This window comes from Hippoglossus hippoglossus, chromosome 20 (assembly GCF_009819705.1).
Source record: "Hippoglossus hippoglossus isolate fHipHip1 chromosome 20, fHipHip1.pri, whole genome shotgun sequence".
Lineage (NCBI taxonomy): Eukaryota > Metazoa > Chordata > Actinopteri > Pleuronectiformes > Pleuronectidae > Hippoglossus > Hippoglossus hippoglossus.
In genome coordinates, this window is record NC_047170.1 from 7831132 (window position 1) to 7848636 (window position 17505).

Consider the following 17505-nt stretch of genomic DNA (forward strand, 5'->3'; position numbering starts at 1 on the left):
AAAAGAAAATGGCAGTTTTATCTTGGTGGAAAAAATATACTTTAAAGATGTGGTATTGGATCGGCACATACTGTAGATTTGTGTACCCTGCGATGCAGTATCTGATGTATTTCTGATGCTGATCATGGTAGGGCAACATCTCTATCTCTATCATAGGGGTTGGAGGTGTGAGAAGAGGAGGTGCTTTCGGAAGTGATGGTTGTTCAAGTGGTTCTTGAAGTCTGAGGGGGATGACCCTGCTTTGGGAGGGTGTTCTTGTAGGGAACCACAAACGAGAACAGTCTGGACTGGGGAGGAACATTGAGGCCGAGGATCAGTGTATCCAATTGGTGAAATCACCTATTGCAGAACAATTTTCATTAGAAGTTATGGCAACATTTATACATTTGTATGCTTCTGTTGAGGATCTTGCAGCACGTTGTTCAAGTGATTCAAATATCGGTCTGGTCTGAATCAGAGAATGTTCACAGGGACTTCAGACACGTTTTTTGTATCAACATTTAACAAAAAATCCACAATCCCCTCACCTTAAGCAAACCAGTTATATGCTTTGTAAAGCAGCCATCTGACTCAACCATCCAAAATAAGTGCCGTGCTTCATTCATTGAAATCATATGTTTGGACATAATCCAGGCAGCGATTAAGGAGACAGGATATGACTTTATGGTCAGAGGAGAATCAATTTATAATTAGTAAACATTAACCAGGAGCTCAAAGTACCAACAGCTTGAGAAGGAAACTTTTTACACAGATTTTTGCATTATAAAATGCACGACAGTCCATTTCCTCTGTTACGTTACAAATTGAAAGTGGATTAAATCCCAGGTTTTATTGGAGCGGAAATCGTTAGTTATTTAATTGATTTAACAAAATAAGTCTTTTCGATCATTTATAAGAGAAAACAGCAACATTTCAATTGCGCCAGCAAATTAGTTTTCCTTTATGGTCTTCTATAGTTTAAACTTAATACCATTGAGTTTTTCGGTTGATCAGACATCTTGAACTTTGCCAGTTTGTGATGAAAACATTCATCAGATTATAGTATTTATAACCATTTGTTGCTTCCACTTTTTATGCCTTTCCCTCCCAATATACAGTGTTTTCTATGAGTAAAAGGATTTATGAATTCTGATAAGAATTCAATGATTAGAATTTGGTGAATTGCTGCTTTATTTGTCACAAGTAATAATTTCCGAGCCAGTAACTTGTGTCTTATCAGTGCCTTCACTATAAATAGGTGCACTATATAACAGCCTCCATTCACAGCCCCTTGTAAGCAGCAGTTTGAGAAATATACATTACGAAAAATAAGGATTTGTGTCGAAACGCAAAAAAATCACTAACTCTTGTGCATTCATTTCAGATTTTTAATAATTAGAGTTGTCCCCTGTGTATTTACAGTATCTTTATTGAAATGCTTGCACACATGCACACATGCACACGCACACACACACACTGGACTGACTGAGGGCAGGCGCAGGCGACCAGAGAGTCTGTGGCTTTCTTGCGAGCAGCCAGGAGGGGGAAGCATCCCTCTTTGCAATTGTGCCTAGAAGAAAAGGAAAGAAAAAGTAATTAAACAAACAATTTACCAGGAACCGTGCACCTCCTTATCCAATCTACCATTCGTGCTTTTGCTCTAATACTTATGGACAGAAAATACGGGGAGGAGGAGAAAAAAAAAAAGATTGTTTCTAGTCTCCTCAGTGACGGTAAATGACACACATGTTTCATTGCCCATTCATTTAACCTGCGCTGTGTTTATGAAGAGAAAGGGATTGAGAAACAAATTACGTAGTGTCATTTAATTAGGAGTTTTGCTGTGAGCAATAATCCTGTGTTTATTTTTTTTCCTCATAACCTTTAACTACTTAATGGATTTGAGAAGCTATTACCTTTTCAAGATTTTTGTTTTTAATTATTTCGGAGTATTGTCACAGATATGAAATGTCAATCACTCACCAGGACTAATGCTGCGTTTCACGTTTGCATATTATTTACTTGTTGATTCAAGCTGGGGGGGGGGATCTTTCATCCTATTGAGCTTGTCACATTCACGACTCCTTATACACGCACTCTTAAATCCACGAGAAGCAGTTACTTACATATATATTAACATTGTGTTTGTATACACCTGTGTATCTTGGATGAGAATATAACTTAATATGATTTCACTCAAATAGTTTTCCTCTGTGTTTATACTGAAGGTGTGTTTAAAATGTGTGTGTGTGTGTGTGTGTGTGTGTGTGTGTGTGTGTGTGTGTGTGTGTGTGTGTGTGTGTGTGTGTGTGTGTGTGTGTGTGTGTGTGTGTGTGTGTGTGTGTGTGTGTGTGTGATCACATTTAGGCAACACTGTGAAAGAGGCAGACAGAGTTTGTTTAGTTTCCCCTGGAGGACATCACCGCTCTCTGCCAAGAGACCAACCCACGTGCTGTGACATCAGGCCCAACTGTGTATATGAATATCGCCTTAAATACACGAGCCATGTGAGGTACGCTTGATTTATTTTGCCAGACACTCGCAGGACTGTGAGGGGATGTTTCCTGATCTTAAATCAGTGGCTCCCCATTTGACAGCGGCCTGCAGAAGTGGGCCAAAAAAATGTTTAATGGAAAAAATAAATATCAGAAGCACCTGACGCAGCTTGTGGAGGTCGATAGTTTAACTCGAGGGGTCTTTGGAAATGTCTAGGAGGATAAATTAAGCATAACTCGAGCGGTTGAAATATTCAAAATCTCATTCAAATAGCTTTTCACCCAGGTTCGACAAGGCTCTTTAGGTTGGCGTGTTGGCTCCTCAGACCCCCCATGGCACGCGGGGCATGTAATCCTCCTGAAAGTCTCTCTGGGTGTCTGCACTCTCATAAAGCAGGGAAATGAATTGTGTGGCCCAGGAAGGGAAAATGAAAGAAAAGGGAGAATGAAATTACAGGCCTGGCTGACTGCACAAATCATGCATATGATGTTTTATGGCTTGCCAGAAGAATTCAACACCTGTGGATCACCGTTGCTATAATTGTACATGAATGCACCGGGATGGAGGTGGGAGGAGAATTTGCGGTTGGTGTGTCACTGAATATGTGACTGCGAGTGCGTGCACCTAGTAGGTGTCTATACAGGACCTTGTTTTTCTTGGCAGGGCCGCCTGTTCGAGGCAGAGTGAAGATGATAGGAGAAAGTTGAGGGAACGCCTGTTGTTCACTTCGTCGGTACATCCTGGGTGAGCCGCACACAAACCACATTGCTCGCTCGCAGATGCTTCATTTACCATTGTAATTACCCTGTTTATTTACCCTATCTGCTTTGGTGGGAAAAAACGGGGGCCGATCCATCAGATCGGGACAGTTTGGCTTAGCTTCGGCGCTGCCATTTACTTTAATTAAACGAGGCAATCAGAGAATTATAAATCACTGTTTGGCGTGACCACTAGTTCTGTTTGAACCTGGTCCTCTTCTTCAAAGCCGACACACCTGCTCCTGCTCCGATAAGCACACACGCACGAGGCCGACTGCAGCTGCTGAGAACCAACGACCAGTTTGTATCATATTATTTCCACTTCATTAACTATTTATTGTAACTTCAGGCATATTCGGCAGCTTTTCTTCAGTGGTCTTATAGATTTTTTAAACTTCTTTAAGTAAGTAAGTTTAACACTTTCCCTAAGAATAAGTAGGACGTAGGAATAAAGGCACAATCCTAAATAAGATGACAATACAGTTCTCCTCCTCTCTGCCGTGGATGCTGATACTTGAGTCAAATTGATTACACCACTCCATCTGCATTATGACCAGCCTCCTCCTGTGTTTGCAGCCTCTGCCTACAGCACAGAGTTAGTGTACAATTACATATAGTTTAATATATCTGCCTGAGCACCTTTAAATAAGCATCACAAGTCCACAAGGTGATTTGTCTTCCAGCCCCATTACTCTATTGTACATCTTGATAGCCAGGGATCGCTCTGAGCTATGTTTAAGCATTAAATAGTGTATTATTATTTCACATAAATCAAGCTGAGATGTTCGGGGGCATTCATAAATTTTGCATTTCTCACAGACAGTATTTTAAAGCCTCTCCCTCGCTCGCTTTTCTGCACTGAATTTTTGAAACTAAAGCAATTCTGCTCCCGAAAGTACATCAGGAAGGTATATCCAAAACAACATGTAATCCACTTTAGATTAACTGTGACTTACTCTCACACATTCATCATAGCACTGTTTTCCATAATAAGTAACCGTGCGGTTGTCAGTGAGGCGGCCAGATGCACGCACCATTACCATCAGAAAACATATTTTTAGTGCCACGAATAATGAAGGGGGAAAAAAACTTGTACAAAGACCATTTATCATAATATTTTCTCAGGTAATAATGGCTACCGGATGTCTTATCTGTGCTGTGTGATTAAAGAATTACATTTAAGGGTGAATGTTTGCTATCAGCCCTTTTCCCCCAAGTGATCCCTCCTCACACACACACTACACACACCATACACACACACACACACACACACACACACACACACACACACACACACACACACACACACACACACACACACACACACACACACACACACACACACACACACACACACACACACACACACACACACACACACACACACACCACTTGGATATTAGTTCTGTGTTTGTGCAAAGTTTCTTTTGAGGAAATTACTAAGCTTTACACACACGCAGGTGAGCTGCGAAAGTCTTAGACAGGCCGATAACACATTCTTTCCCCGTGCAGCTAACTCCTGTGCACTTTTGGATCAGATTACTCTTGAATGTAGTCGGTGACTGAAGCATTGATTTTGGAATACGTTGGATTAAAAGATTACTCTTATCTGTATACTTTGGTAAAAGTTAAAAATCAAAGCTTTGACACAATTTAACCTTATACTAAAGAAACTGAGACAGAAAAATACCCCCCCCCCCCCCCCCCCCCCCCACATGTTTTTCTCAAAACATGAGCTAAGACATCGCTACCACTATCAACTACAAGACTGTGGCCAATTCAAATGAACTGATGGGCACTGTGGTGGACATTTTTTAAACTAAATTCAAACTGGAGAAAGACCCCAGCTAAATCCATTTCACATTTTCTCTGCAGTGGTAGCCCGCTAACTTAGTAAGAAGTTGAGAGCTTTGCAGGTGGTAGCAACTTTCACAAATATAACTAGACACATTCTCTTGTGTTGTACTTTTTTAAAATCGAAATGATGTCAAGATTGTGAAGAATTAAAAGCTTTTTCGAGACTCCTGCTGCTGGAACCTTCATCTCAACACTATTTTCCTTTTTTTTCCCACCACAGAGTGGAACATTTGTCTAAGAAACCCTTAATGAGACGCGCTTTCCATCACTTAATCTGGTTATCAAGTTTTATCATTTTTAATATTGTCATTATCGAGACATAATCAAATTCTAGTTATGCAATACTTGACAATGTAACTATCATCTAATTACATATTTTTTCAAATGTAATCTGGGCTGATTATAGATACTTATTTATTGTATTCTGATTACATGACTTATTGGCGCTGATGTACAAGTCAGGGACTGTAGGGTGTGAGTGTTTAAATAGGTAAAATGTGCACTAGTTTGCAATCCAGTATGGTCCAGGAAAGAAAAGGTGTCTAACATGTTTATCAGTTATGATTTTTCAAGTTGACAAAATATTTGGTTATTAGAAATATACATGCCTTAATTAGAGACACAAGTAAAAGACATTATTTTGAGAACATGTTGTCATGTGTAATATTTAATGTAAAACAATACTGATATAGATAAATAATATGTATAAAATGTGCACCTGAATTTAAGCCATTCCTGTTTTAAAACTTGTCCGATTTATTACGTCAACCATCTGGTATAACTGAAATTAAAGGAGTCACCGGGAATCATAACAAATCTGTGTACGATTTGTTTGTTGTTTAACTGATGCAAAAGTCTCCTAAGTGAGATTTTTGTGATTTCATACTCGCATCGCAAACATACACCACAATTAAAGATAATTTTCACTTTAAAACATGCTTATCGTTCTCTGCACATAGTAATTATATGACCCACGGGCCCCCGGGGGCTGGAGTGCTGCTACAAAGTCAAGTAAAAAAAAAAAGAAAAAGAAAATCATGTAAAAGTCATTGCAAATTGGAAATTGACTGGATGCCAGGACAGTAAGTTGAGGATTTGGGGCGTGGGGGTGGGGTCGGGGCGGTGGGGGTGGGGGTGGTGCGGCGGGTGTTTGACGAATGTCTTTGAACTAGTTTCTGCTTGCAGAAAATATCGCTTGTGGCTTGATATTCTTTCTGAAGTGTTTCATGGCTGTGAGAATTAAGAAATAACGCGCCGCGCCAAATGATTCAGTGAAAAGATGGCCAACACCCACAGGTATTCTGTTCACATGACATCACCCTGTGTAAAATTGACAACTTCATGTTTTTTTTTTTGGAACTTGATAGCTTCTCTGATTTTTATAAACATTTCTTTTCAGGAGAGAATTAAAGGTTATGGACAATATCAGTCCACAGATGCTGTAATTATATGAAACGTTTCCAAGACAAATTTAGATCTTTTACACATGTTGCTCGAAGGTGCATGTGAACGAGATCTGTCTTTCTTTACCTTCATTCCTTGGAAGAACGCGTCTTCTGACCTTGACATGTGTTGGCTCACTGCATGTTTCCCTTTCAGCCCCCCCCCCCCGACTTTCACATCATGAGCTGGAAACTTAGCGCCTGTCGTCGCTCTCTCATGATCGCCCCGCTTCTTAGCTTACGTTTCAGCATATGCTGGCTACAATACCTCGCAGGATAAATACTCAGTTAAATTGAATAAACATAATTCAGACATGCTCCATTCCAGCTCGTCTGTCTCACTGGTTCCATCACTGCAAAGATTACACGTCGGCTGAAAGGCCAGCGTCACATAAAAGAGGATTTTCTGCAAACATCACTTTTACTAAGATTTTACTGAACTTGTTTTGTTTCTTTATTATTTTAACTTTTGATAACAGCAATATATTAATATGTAAATTAATACACATATTATTTCCAGGTAATATGACTTTCTTGGTTAATATGACATTATCCTTTGAACGTTATCTTTTGTAATATTACAAATGTATTCTTGTAATATTATGACTTTTTCTCTTCATATATCGACTATTCTTATAGTGTTGTTTTCTCTCATAAGAGTTTATTCTCGCAATATCATAATTTTTTTCTCGTAATATTACGACTTTGTTTTTGAAATATTATTACATTTTCTTTCAACATAATAAACTTAATTCTTGCAATAAACTTTATTCTATTAATATATCGACTTTCTCTCGTAATATGACTCGTAATATTACATCTTCTTGAAATATAATGACATTTTCTTTTATCATATTTGACCATTGTCGCAGTATTACAACTTTCTCTCTCATAATATTACAACCTGTCACTTATCTTGTAATTGTATGACTTGTTCTCTGGTAATCCCAGTTCTTTCCCCTCTTAGGTGGCTCTAATACTTTGTTGTCGTGCTTCCTAGGAAGTCAAATATAAACTTTATACAGTTTGTACCCAGCCACAGGTTTACAGCGTGAACAAAAATATTGCACGTATATCACCTGACCTCTGAACCCTCCATTTAGTTTCCCAGTGTCTCATGAAAGTCTGAAAACAGTGTAAAGAAAAGAGTAAAGATTAACACCCTCATTGTTTCCACTGCCCCCCCCCCCCCCCCCCCCCCCCCCCCCCCCCGCTCTAATGTCCTTTTGTTAAAACAAAAGCATGTGTCTGTCTGTCATCTCAGCACCAGCGCTGTGGATGGGGCAGGATTCCAGTCGTTTGAAGTGATCTTGTCGTGGGAAATCTGCCTCGCTGGAGCTCAGCACAATCTCAGGCTCAAAGTGAATCGTGTGCTGCACCACTTCAAACATTTTCATTTTTTGACACTGTATTACGGGATGAACTTTTGCAGTGCCTGTTGTCGGCTCTTTTCACACTGGCACATTCACACAGTAAAAATGGTAAATATAACATGTTCACATTCCTGCCTGGCTCTTAGAAAACACATTTTTATTGCATCTGTGCGCGTGCTTGTGTTCTTGATCTCATAAATCACCAAACACAGAAAGCTTGTGGTGTATTTACTTAAAAATACGCACATGACGTTACACACCTATACTTTTACAGATGTATAAAATGACAGTTTAATGTGTATTGACAAGGAACACTCCCCCTCTTTCCTTCACACACACACACACACACACACACACGCATGACTCCAAACAGACTGCAGTAACACAACATTAAGCGGTTTTCTCTTCTCTGTTATCTCCAGCTTCCTTTTTGCCCTTTGGTTAAACATTCTCTTGGCATGCATGATCTCATTTAACTTTGATTTCCTCTTTTTTCCAGGACGGCATCCTCGATGGTTCCAATTTCCAGCCCATTCCCCAATTTTCAACCCCAGTGACAGACAACACACGCTGGAATGTCTGTTTAGCTAAAGAAGGGAATTGGTAAGTGATGATTGTCAATGCTGTTTAAGATAAAAAAAAAAGAAAAGGAGAGTTTGCTGCAGATAAGGATTTGCCGGGGCAGAAAGCAGGAAGCTCGGAGAAACTGGTTTGAATGTTGCTGCGAAAGTAGCTTCATACCACATGTGTGATTTATGTGACTGAGCTTTAGGACACACTGAAGATTGGCGTTAGTTTTACAGAAAAGACAGTTTTTCCCTAAATGGAAGTTTAGTTATATTCAGACACTGTGTGTGGTATAAAATGCAAAAAAGAAAAAAGCCATTAAAATTACAAGCAAACAATTTAAATTTTAAATTCAATTATTCAACAATTTAACTATTCTGTTGATTTCAATAATTTTGATTAATATTTTATTTTAATCAAAAGGTGTGAAAATGCATATTTCTTTCCCTAAATCAAATGATTTTTCGATTGTCAAATTTAAGTTACATATATTTCTGCAATGCCATGTGTGCTGATGGTGCCTGACATTATTGACTTGATGTGATTAACCTCTGGAGTGTGGAGGATGTGTCCAGCATGAAGGACTTTTTGTTTGTCGAAATAAAAGCAGCTCATTGTTTGCACTTTAAGTGGTTTGTGTAATCCCCTATAACCAACACCATGAACGTAAAGGATTCAGAAAATCTGTTTTCAGCACATTTCCAGTCGAAGCGAACCTGGAAATTCTGTCTCTCTCTCTCTTCCCAACCCTGTCATGAAACACAGCGCCCCATTTCCATATCAAACGGATTAGTTCCAAGACCAGGGAAGTAGGAGTAATGTAAGTAAGCATACAAATTTAAATATAGGACATCAAAAACATTGTTAAGCGTTCATTTATTTTTAAAGCAAGCCCTGGCTTTCTGTGTCTCTTTCTGCGCGAAGATGAGATGAAAAGTATTTCTTCGGATTTTATTTTCATTTTATTTTGAAAAGGCGCTGAACGCTGCAGTATTTTAACAGTGTCCCACTGCTCCTGTGTGCTTAATAACTGCTTCGGTGAAATAAACATGTCACATAAAGCAATGCACTTCTTCACAATGCAACATTCAGGTGGGCTGCGCTCACACACGCTCTTTGGTTTGAGTGAAACGGCTTCACACCTACTACTCAACATTTCCAACATATTTTTAAAAATGTACATGTTTTGGGGATTTTAATGTTTTTGAGTTCTTGAAAATGTTGAAATATCTATCTTTTTATATGGAAATATGATATAAAATAATTATTTTATTACATAATTATTTTATTTGTGTTTAATAATAATGTAAAATGTTCTTACTGCCATTACAGTGTTGCTTTACCGCTTACAAATCTTCAATCTACAGAGCTGTGCAAATGTACTTTAACCGAGACACAATGCGAATATTGAGTGACTATTTTACCGGGGGTGCGATGCCAATTGGGTGTTGTGTGTGTGTGTGTGTGTGTGTGTGTGTCTCGCTGACTGATCTGACCTGCCAGTAGCTCCCTGTCCGGATGAAGCGATGGACAGATGGATGCCGACCGAGCTTCCGCAGTCCTTTATGACTTAGCCTGTCCCCCCTGTAATTGAAAAAAAAACTCTTGCTAGGCCTTGTTGTTTTGGGATTTGTCCCTTCATAATGTAGCTTGAAAACAGGAAAACCAATAGTGGGAATAGACCCCCAAATATAATTAATTTTGTGGGGGCTGGGTGTAAGCGTGGGGGGGGGGGTGTACTATTATTGCAGGAGGAAGAGTTCTAATCAGTTGCAGATTTCTTCCTGTTTGGTTAGCGTGACCGTGGCCAATTACCAGTGAACTCTGTGTTACAGTTTCACTTCCTGTGCTACCCAAAAGAATGGACTGAGGCCCGGCACAGCTGAGTCTGGCAGGACAGGAGGGAGAGCGAGACGAGAGAGGGAGAGAAGAGATAAAGAGAGAGAGAGAGAGAGAGAGAGAAAGAGAGACAAAACAAGGCCCATAAAAGATGAGACTGTAGGAAAGTAAACAGAGCAGAGGAAGGAGAAGGAAAAAAGAAAAGAAAAGAGGGGAGGGTGAAATTTCCAGCCAGATCTAAGGTGCACAGACATGAAGGCACATACATCCTTTATCCACCTAATATAGAACATGACGTGGTTCACAAAGGAAATGAAAGGATTTTGGACCTGACTTCTCTTGCTGGTTCAGCTGTTCTCAGGTAAAGGCTGAAACTGCTCAGCGGCAGCAGCAGCAGCCGACCGAACTCAAGTCACAAATGCAATAACACATAACTCAATCATTTCAGCGACGTTATCAAAAGACACAATTTGGCATCGCTGTTTCCCCCTAAATCGAATTAAACCACCGGACTAAACAACTGAATGACAATTGCAAAGGCAAACCGGAATTTACATAAAATGTCCTTTTTTTGTTTTTTTTCCCACAACGTGTATAAGTAATTCAATATGTCATGGTACCTCTCGGAAAGATCTCTATGCTTATTAAGCCCCTTACTGCTTTTGCTAAAGGCCTGCCAAGCCAGTAGTTTACACCATATTAAAACAATATGCTCAAAACGTCAGTCACGCTCTCTTCTCAGGCGTTTTGTGTGAATGTTTTGTGACTCTCTACAAAAACACAAGACATGACAAAACATAACTGCCCCTGCCACAGTTGTTTCCTTGCACAACCACTTACAATCTGACCTGCCAAATGGTTTCCTTTGGCTTGAACCAAGTCCTCAGTCCCCCCCCCCTGCATATTATTTACCTGAGTCCGCCCCAGAGGTCTCCTATAATTCACTTTTGATATAATTGTTTATTTGTAGAATTAGAGGATGTGTGCACATTGGGAAAAATCAATCAGGATTGGCAATGAGACATTCATCGCAGTTTGATGTGATAGACACCTTTACTGCCATGAATCATGCAGTTGTTATATTTGGGGTTTGTTCACACTTATTGTCAGAATATATATGTTACTGCCAGTAAATTAAGTTGTGGTCATTTCCTTATTTTGTTGTTGTATAGTCTCACAGTTAACTTTCAGAATTATTATAATAAGAATAAATTGCTTTTTACTTGATTTATAATTTTCCAGCACAATTGAAAACATCTCAAGGAGCCCAATACTGTAGCAGTTACAAGTAGAGTAGTTAATGGATGTTCGGTGTTTAATGGGATGATCCACATTCACATTTTTGGCCTTTAAATATCTTAAATACATTGAAATATTACAGAATAGGTCTTAAATATACTTAGGTAAAGTCTTAATTATGCTTCTGTAATGCTACTTCTTTTGAGCTTTAAAATTTCATTTTATTAAAGAGAAATGTTTTAGTAACAAGATCAACGTGGAACTGATGACTGATTATTGCAGTACTCTCAGCTTGTCTGAAGCTTGCCTGTAGTTTGTGAGATAACATAGTGTTAAGAGACTTTTTCTCCACTAGGCTACTTCAACTTATCTTCCATTATGGAGAAGCGTAAAGCCCCTTTTGCACTTGTCAAAAAATCCGCTCACACCCACTAACATCTGGTTTTGGTCTGCAACGGGAATGGATACAATCGCCATTCACTCCCGCGTCAAATATCTCTGCAGTAGATACAGGTTTTGATCGGCAGAGATGGAAACGAGACACCCGGGTGAACATGCTAATTTGGCAAAATTTGTGTTGTTAAACATGACACAGTGGAGTAAAAACAAGCAAACCCCTCTACTGGCAATGGGAGAGGATTTAATCGCCTTTTAAGAGGGTTAACCTGCATTTAATAAACCTGTGTGTACCCCTACTTATAGTGTATAAAGAGGTATAAGTAGTTCTGGGACTCTGATATTCCCTAATTTCTGTCGTACTTGACATATATCTTATATTTAATCCTAGATGGTCTAAAATAGGTCTTCAAATCCCCTACCTCCAAGTTAAACCTATTTCTAACCTGATCCCTAAAAAACCCCTCAAACAACCCTTTTGTATTTGTAAGGGCCTCACTTTTCCAACCTAATCCTCCAAGGTCTTTTACTCACCGGTCCTCACAAAGATAGAAGTACAAGCACACAAACACTCATACTGTACAATATGAGGAATGGATGGGGGGACATACTATTCAGTGTGAACTGGAGGGTCCAAGTCACTAAACTAATCCTTGTAGCACAGATTCCCACTTCCTGCCCAGTCGTTTTGCTGCAGCTGCCTGGGATCATTTCACAAACACAAGGTATTCCTGGAAGAATTGATTCTGTTAGATAGTACATTGATCACACACATCGCCTGCAGACAGAAGATGGCTTTACAAGCAATAAGATGGGAGACAATTATATTATTTTAGTAAAATAAGACGGAGTACAAGCAGCGAGTGCCAATAGCCCAGGCGGGAGGAGGGGGGGTGGGAGGGCACCGGCGACCCCCTCTGTGGCTGCCTCAATGTGTTTGTGCTCCATCCTCAAGTGGCACGGTAATCCACTAAACTTTCCTCCGCCCGCTTCTCTCAATGCAATCAGGATGCGAAGGCTCACCAGTGATTGCGTTCATTTGTAAAAGCATCCAAGCCAAAATTGAACCCCAAGGCTGATAAACTATAAAGATGCTGATCAGATCGTGGCTAAGGAGTCCGCACTCGAGGGCACGAGATGTCAGGGCTGGAGCCAAAAGAGCAATGACTCTGTATACCTCACTCGGAGCCAGGCGGCCGCCCCGGAATACAAACAAGGAGAGAGAGAAAAAACATAAACCCCCCCCCCCCACCGACAACAAAACTGCAGAGGAAGGTGTTATCTGTTCAGCAGATTCGCAGTTTTTCAAATGTTGCTTCTCTTTTCATGGACTCTGGTGGTAGATGGAGGGAAATTATTGTTTGACTTGTAGCTCGTACATTTTATTTTATTGATGCAGCTTGATGTCAATTTCTTAAGGCATCTCAAGAGAAGTAGGAGGCCAAAGGAGGTGCGGCTCAGGGATGTCACATGTTTACAACCCTGCAACAGAATATTATAACCGATTTATCAAGGAGTTAGTCCCATCTATTCAGTTTTTATTGCACGCAGTCACTGCACTGAAGAGGTGCCACAACTTTTTGTTAACTCTGGAATTATTACCCTCAACTATGGCAGTGTCTCCCACTAAATGAACGGCGTCATTACTTTAAACACTTCTTGTCTGCCTCTGCGAAAGACTGAGGACAGAAAGACGGAGAGAAGGGAAAGAGAGGGAGGATCTGAGGATGTTTTTCCCCCTCTCCATCCTTGTGGCCCCAGTGCGTTAAATGTCAAAGAGCAGACAGCGGGAGACTGATTCCATGAAGCGATGTGAATGGAACTATTGAAGACCCGCTTTGATTGACAGCTCTTCCTCTCGTGCTCTGCCCCGAGGGTGACTGACAGTGTGGTTCATCTCACATTTTGTGACTGAGCTAATCCAGTAAATTCCTACCAGACGCAGCCCAACTCAGCGGAGACCTCCCGCTCCTTTCCCAGGTGGAGTTTTTATTTTATCTCTTCCTCCCCAAAATAAATATGTTTTTCCATCTGTGGCACTGGAAACAAACCGGGGGGGGGGGGGGACGCGGCTATAATTAAGTGTTAGTACATAATTAAGCAAGTTACAAAAAGTGCTAGTTTTCAATGAATTAAAATGTAGACTAATTACATGTGGGAATTAGCCTGCTGTTGTGCTAGTGATTAATACTGTCATAGGTTATTGTCTCAATATGCCGCCAGTTGGAAATGGGATCACCTTACTGGAACAATTGATCTCTTGCCAAGTTCAAAAATTAATTGACTCAACCATCACTGACACACAACCATCTCATACGTCGTCCCGCATGCCCACAAGGTGCGCCACTTATCCTCCCGACCTTGCACCTGTATTTTGATGTGTGCCGGTTCTCAGAAATCACTTCCACCACCACGCTGCAGCTGCCTTAAGACACGCGAAAAACTAAAAAATACACATAGAAGTGACTTACAAGATCTATAGGCCGTCATTGAGCGTGTAAAGCGTGATTGCAGCAGCAACCGAGTGTTTTTGCAGCGTCCCACATTAAGGAGAGGTATTTGACAGTTTCATTAATCATCATTCCTTCAAAGATCACTCTGTGAGGGTACGCATTTAGGCGTGATTAATTGCCAGCGATGATGTGCCTGCCCTTTGCAGTAGGTCGGTGTAAAAAAAAAAAAGAAAAGTCAAAGCAGTGCAGCCCTAACTGTGTGAAGCAAAGTTTAGAAGACACAATAAGGAGAATCCTTGAAAGATCCTGTGCTCAAAAAAAGGGCACTGATTTTAATTAGTAATCTGAGGCCTCATAACAAGGAGGATGAAATGCACATTTCAATGTACAATATGTAATTTTTCCGCAGCTAGGGGTGTCTCAATCAAAACAATAACAAAAAGTCGTAGTTTGATGACGTCATGAAGCAACATAGGATCATGGGAGTTGTTGTCTGCACCACCATTGCCGATGAAAATCTACCTGATGTGACTCGGGTGCACGAAATAGGTTACATATTGAATTTTTACTCAAGTAACGCAGCAAATGCAAATTAATAATTGTGTAGCTAAAAAACTGTGGAAGTAAAAAAACAGCTAACTGGCTAACTAGCTAGCAGAGTGTTGTTCCCTCATCATATGTTGTTAGCCCCAAAATTTTTTAGCAAAGCAGATATGATGCAATTAAACGTCGACCCAAATGAAACGTCCCGTTACAGTTCCCTTTGTCTGGGTTTGAACGTTGTTGTAAACATTTTGGATAATACAAGAACAGAAGTCAACAACATAACTTCGGTCTAGTTGTTTTTAGACATTAAACGATACATGATATTAATTCTTTAGCAAATCTCGGTATTTATCAGTGTTTAAAGACAAACGTCGTAGCTTCTGTACATGGTGAGAAAACGACACAACCCTTTTGATTTTTGAAGCGTGTTCAAAACCAGCTAAATAGAAGATGTTCTCATTGGCTTTCACTCTTGCGATTTAAAGTAGCGGTGTCATGAATAATTCCCTGTCGTCACGCAGCCGGCTCCTGTGTTCTGTCCGAGCAGGAACCCAGGAGACAATACTCCAGTGTGCGGGTTCAGGTGTTTACCTCATTAGCGTGATAAAAGCCTCACCGACCAGTTGTGACAATGGCAAAGTGAGATAATGGCTCATCAGGAGGAACCGGGAATGACTCGCACAACCTTTGAGGCCCACATGGGGCATTGCACACTTGAAATGGTATGCCTTTGAAGTGGGAGAAACCGAAGGGTGTGGTGGACTGTGTCTAGTCCACATCGCTGTGTTACATTACCAGGACGCTGTTTATGCTCAGGAGGACTTGTGTTTATTGAGTGGAGCAGATCCTTGAGAAAAAAAAAAAAAGAATAAATATTACATTAAACACCTCATGAGTTGACTCGCACTTCACAGCCAATTCTCATTAGAGGCAAACATTTTGTTCACACACACAAATGAGGCCTCGTAATTAAACGATTTTATGCACAATTCAAATTCAAATCATTCCGTCTTGACACAGCCAATACATCTGTCATGTGGCTCCTCATTTTTTTGTGGAATAATTAAAAAAAGAAATAGAGAAACATACTAATGAGAGAACCTTACTTGAGGGCTTTGCCGCTCCACTGACTATCATATTAATGTATTCCTGTGTGAATTAAACGCATCATCAAACACCTAAGTTCCCTCCATATTTTCCTCTGAAGACGAGGGCTGGACACCGGTGTCTACCTTGCCCTCTGCAAAAATGAAGGGCATTCTTCATTATTACACCTCTTGTGATTACTTGTTAATAGCCATGTACTAATGGTCCCCCCAGTAATTTGACAAAAACACTGGGAATTTTCGCTTTTTATGAGAATGACATTGTTTCGGTCAATGATTAAGTCATTAAGATATGTCAAAGTGAATTTAAAGTGATATGTCGATTTAAAACTCCTTCCCACCTTCCTCTTGAACATTTGTAAATACTTGACATTTGTACAGAAAATCTCCATCTATAGGTAAATGTATGATGTCTGTTGGAATTTTTTTTTTGTTTTGCAGGTTATTAAAAAAGACAGAATATCTAAATAGTTTATAGGAAGATTATCTTGTTAACACCAGCCGTCAGCAGCAGGATTTCTCCTCCTTCTCATGCTTTCTCTTCTTTCTTCTGCCTGGAGCTCCGGTGACTGCCAGTGTAATCTGTGCCTGACCTTTCTCCACCTCCCTAAACCTTGCTCTGTTCCTCCCCTCCTTCCATCTCTCCGCTCATCCCCCCCCCCCCCGTCCTCCTCCGCTCACCGCGGACTGACAGTCGTGAGAGCTCCTTTCTCTCGGCGGCTGACAGCTTGAACTGGCTCATTAGGGCAAATTGGGAGCGGGGAGACTAAACCGAGTGAGCAGAGTTATTTTAGAGGCCACTTTGTGACAGAGCAAACATGCCAGCTCACGGCTCATATAATGGCTCGCTGGCGTTTGAAGGAATATGTTAGATTTAACTATCATAACACACCTTTAGCGCTAAGATGCTAAGTGGTCTCGCAGAGTGCGCCATGAAGAGTTTGGAGATGAGTGGAAATTTGGAAGAAGCCAGATGAAAATCAGGTTTTTTTAATATTCTAACAGAGTTGCCAAACAAAGGCACAGGCAGTACAAAGCAGGCAGTTAAGGTGCGACTGAAACGTTGATGTGAATATTGTGAATAGATTTGCTCGTAGCTGCGAGAGCGAAGCAGGCGATGTGTGATTGATCACGTCCCACAGGGGCGACAGCCAGCATGCCATTTATACACAACAAACGGTGTTGGCTACACTAAACTAAGCTCACACAACCTATGCAGATAGCACAGTCTTTCATTTTAACATGTGCATACTAAACCTGGCTGATAAACGATTTGCCTAGCAGCACTTCCGTCCATATTTTATCACAGCAGACAATGCTCAGTGGCGTTGCCAGACTTGGTGTATATCCAGTATTCAGGCGAAAAAAGCTTCTCCTGAACCCCTCAACAGCTTGGCTCCCGTAATTAACTTCCACAGGACTGATGGAGGCCTCCGTCAGCCGCAATAGGAATA

At 40.5% G+C, this 17505-nt stretch overlaps 1 long non-coding RNA gene across 2 annotated transcripts in view; it reads left to right on the plus strand.

The window, feature by feature from the left end:
- LOC117754027 overlaps positions 1-17505 on the plus strand; it is a 33082-nt gene that overhangs the window by 4610 nt on the left and 10967 nt on the right. The window contains exons 2-4 of one of the 2 annotated variants that reach the window (XR_004612344.1): positions 8405-8508; positions 9238-9292; positions 9565-9624. This is a non-coding gene — a long non-coding RNA (uncharacterized LOC117754027). Of the gene's footprint in view, positions 1-8404; positions 8509-9237; positions 9293-9564; positions 9625-17505 lie in introns of those variants that run through there. The other variant, XR_004612345.1, reaches the window with a different exon arrangement.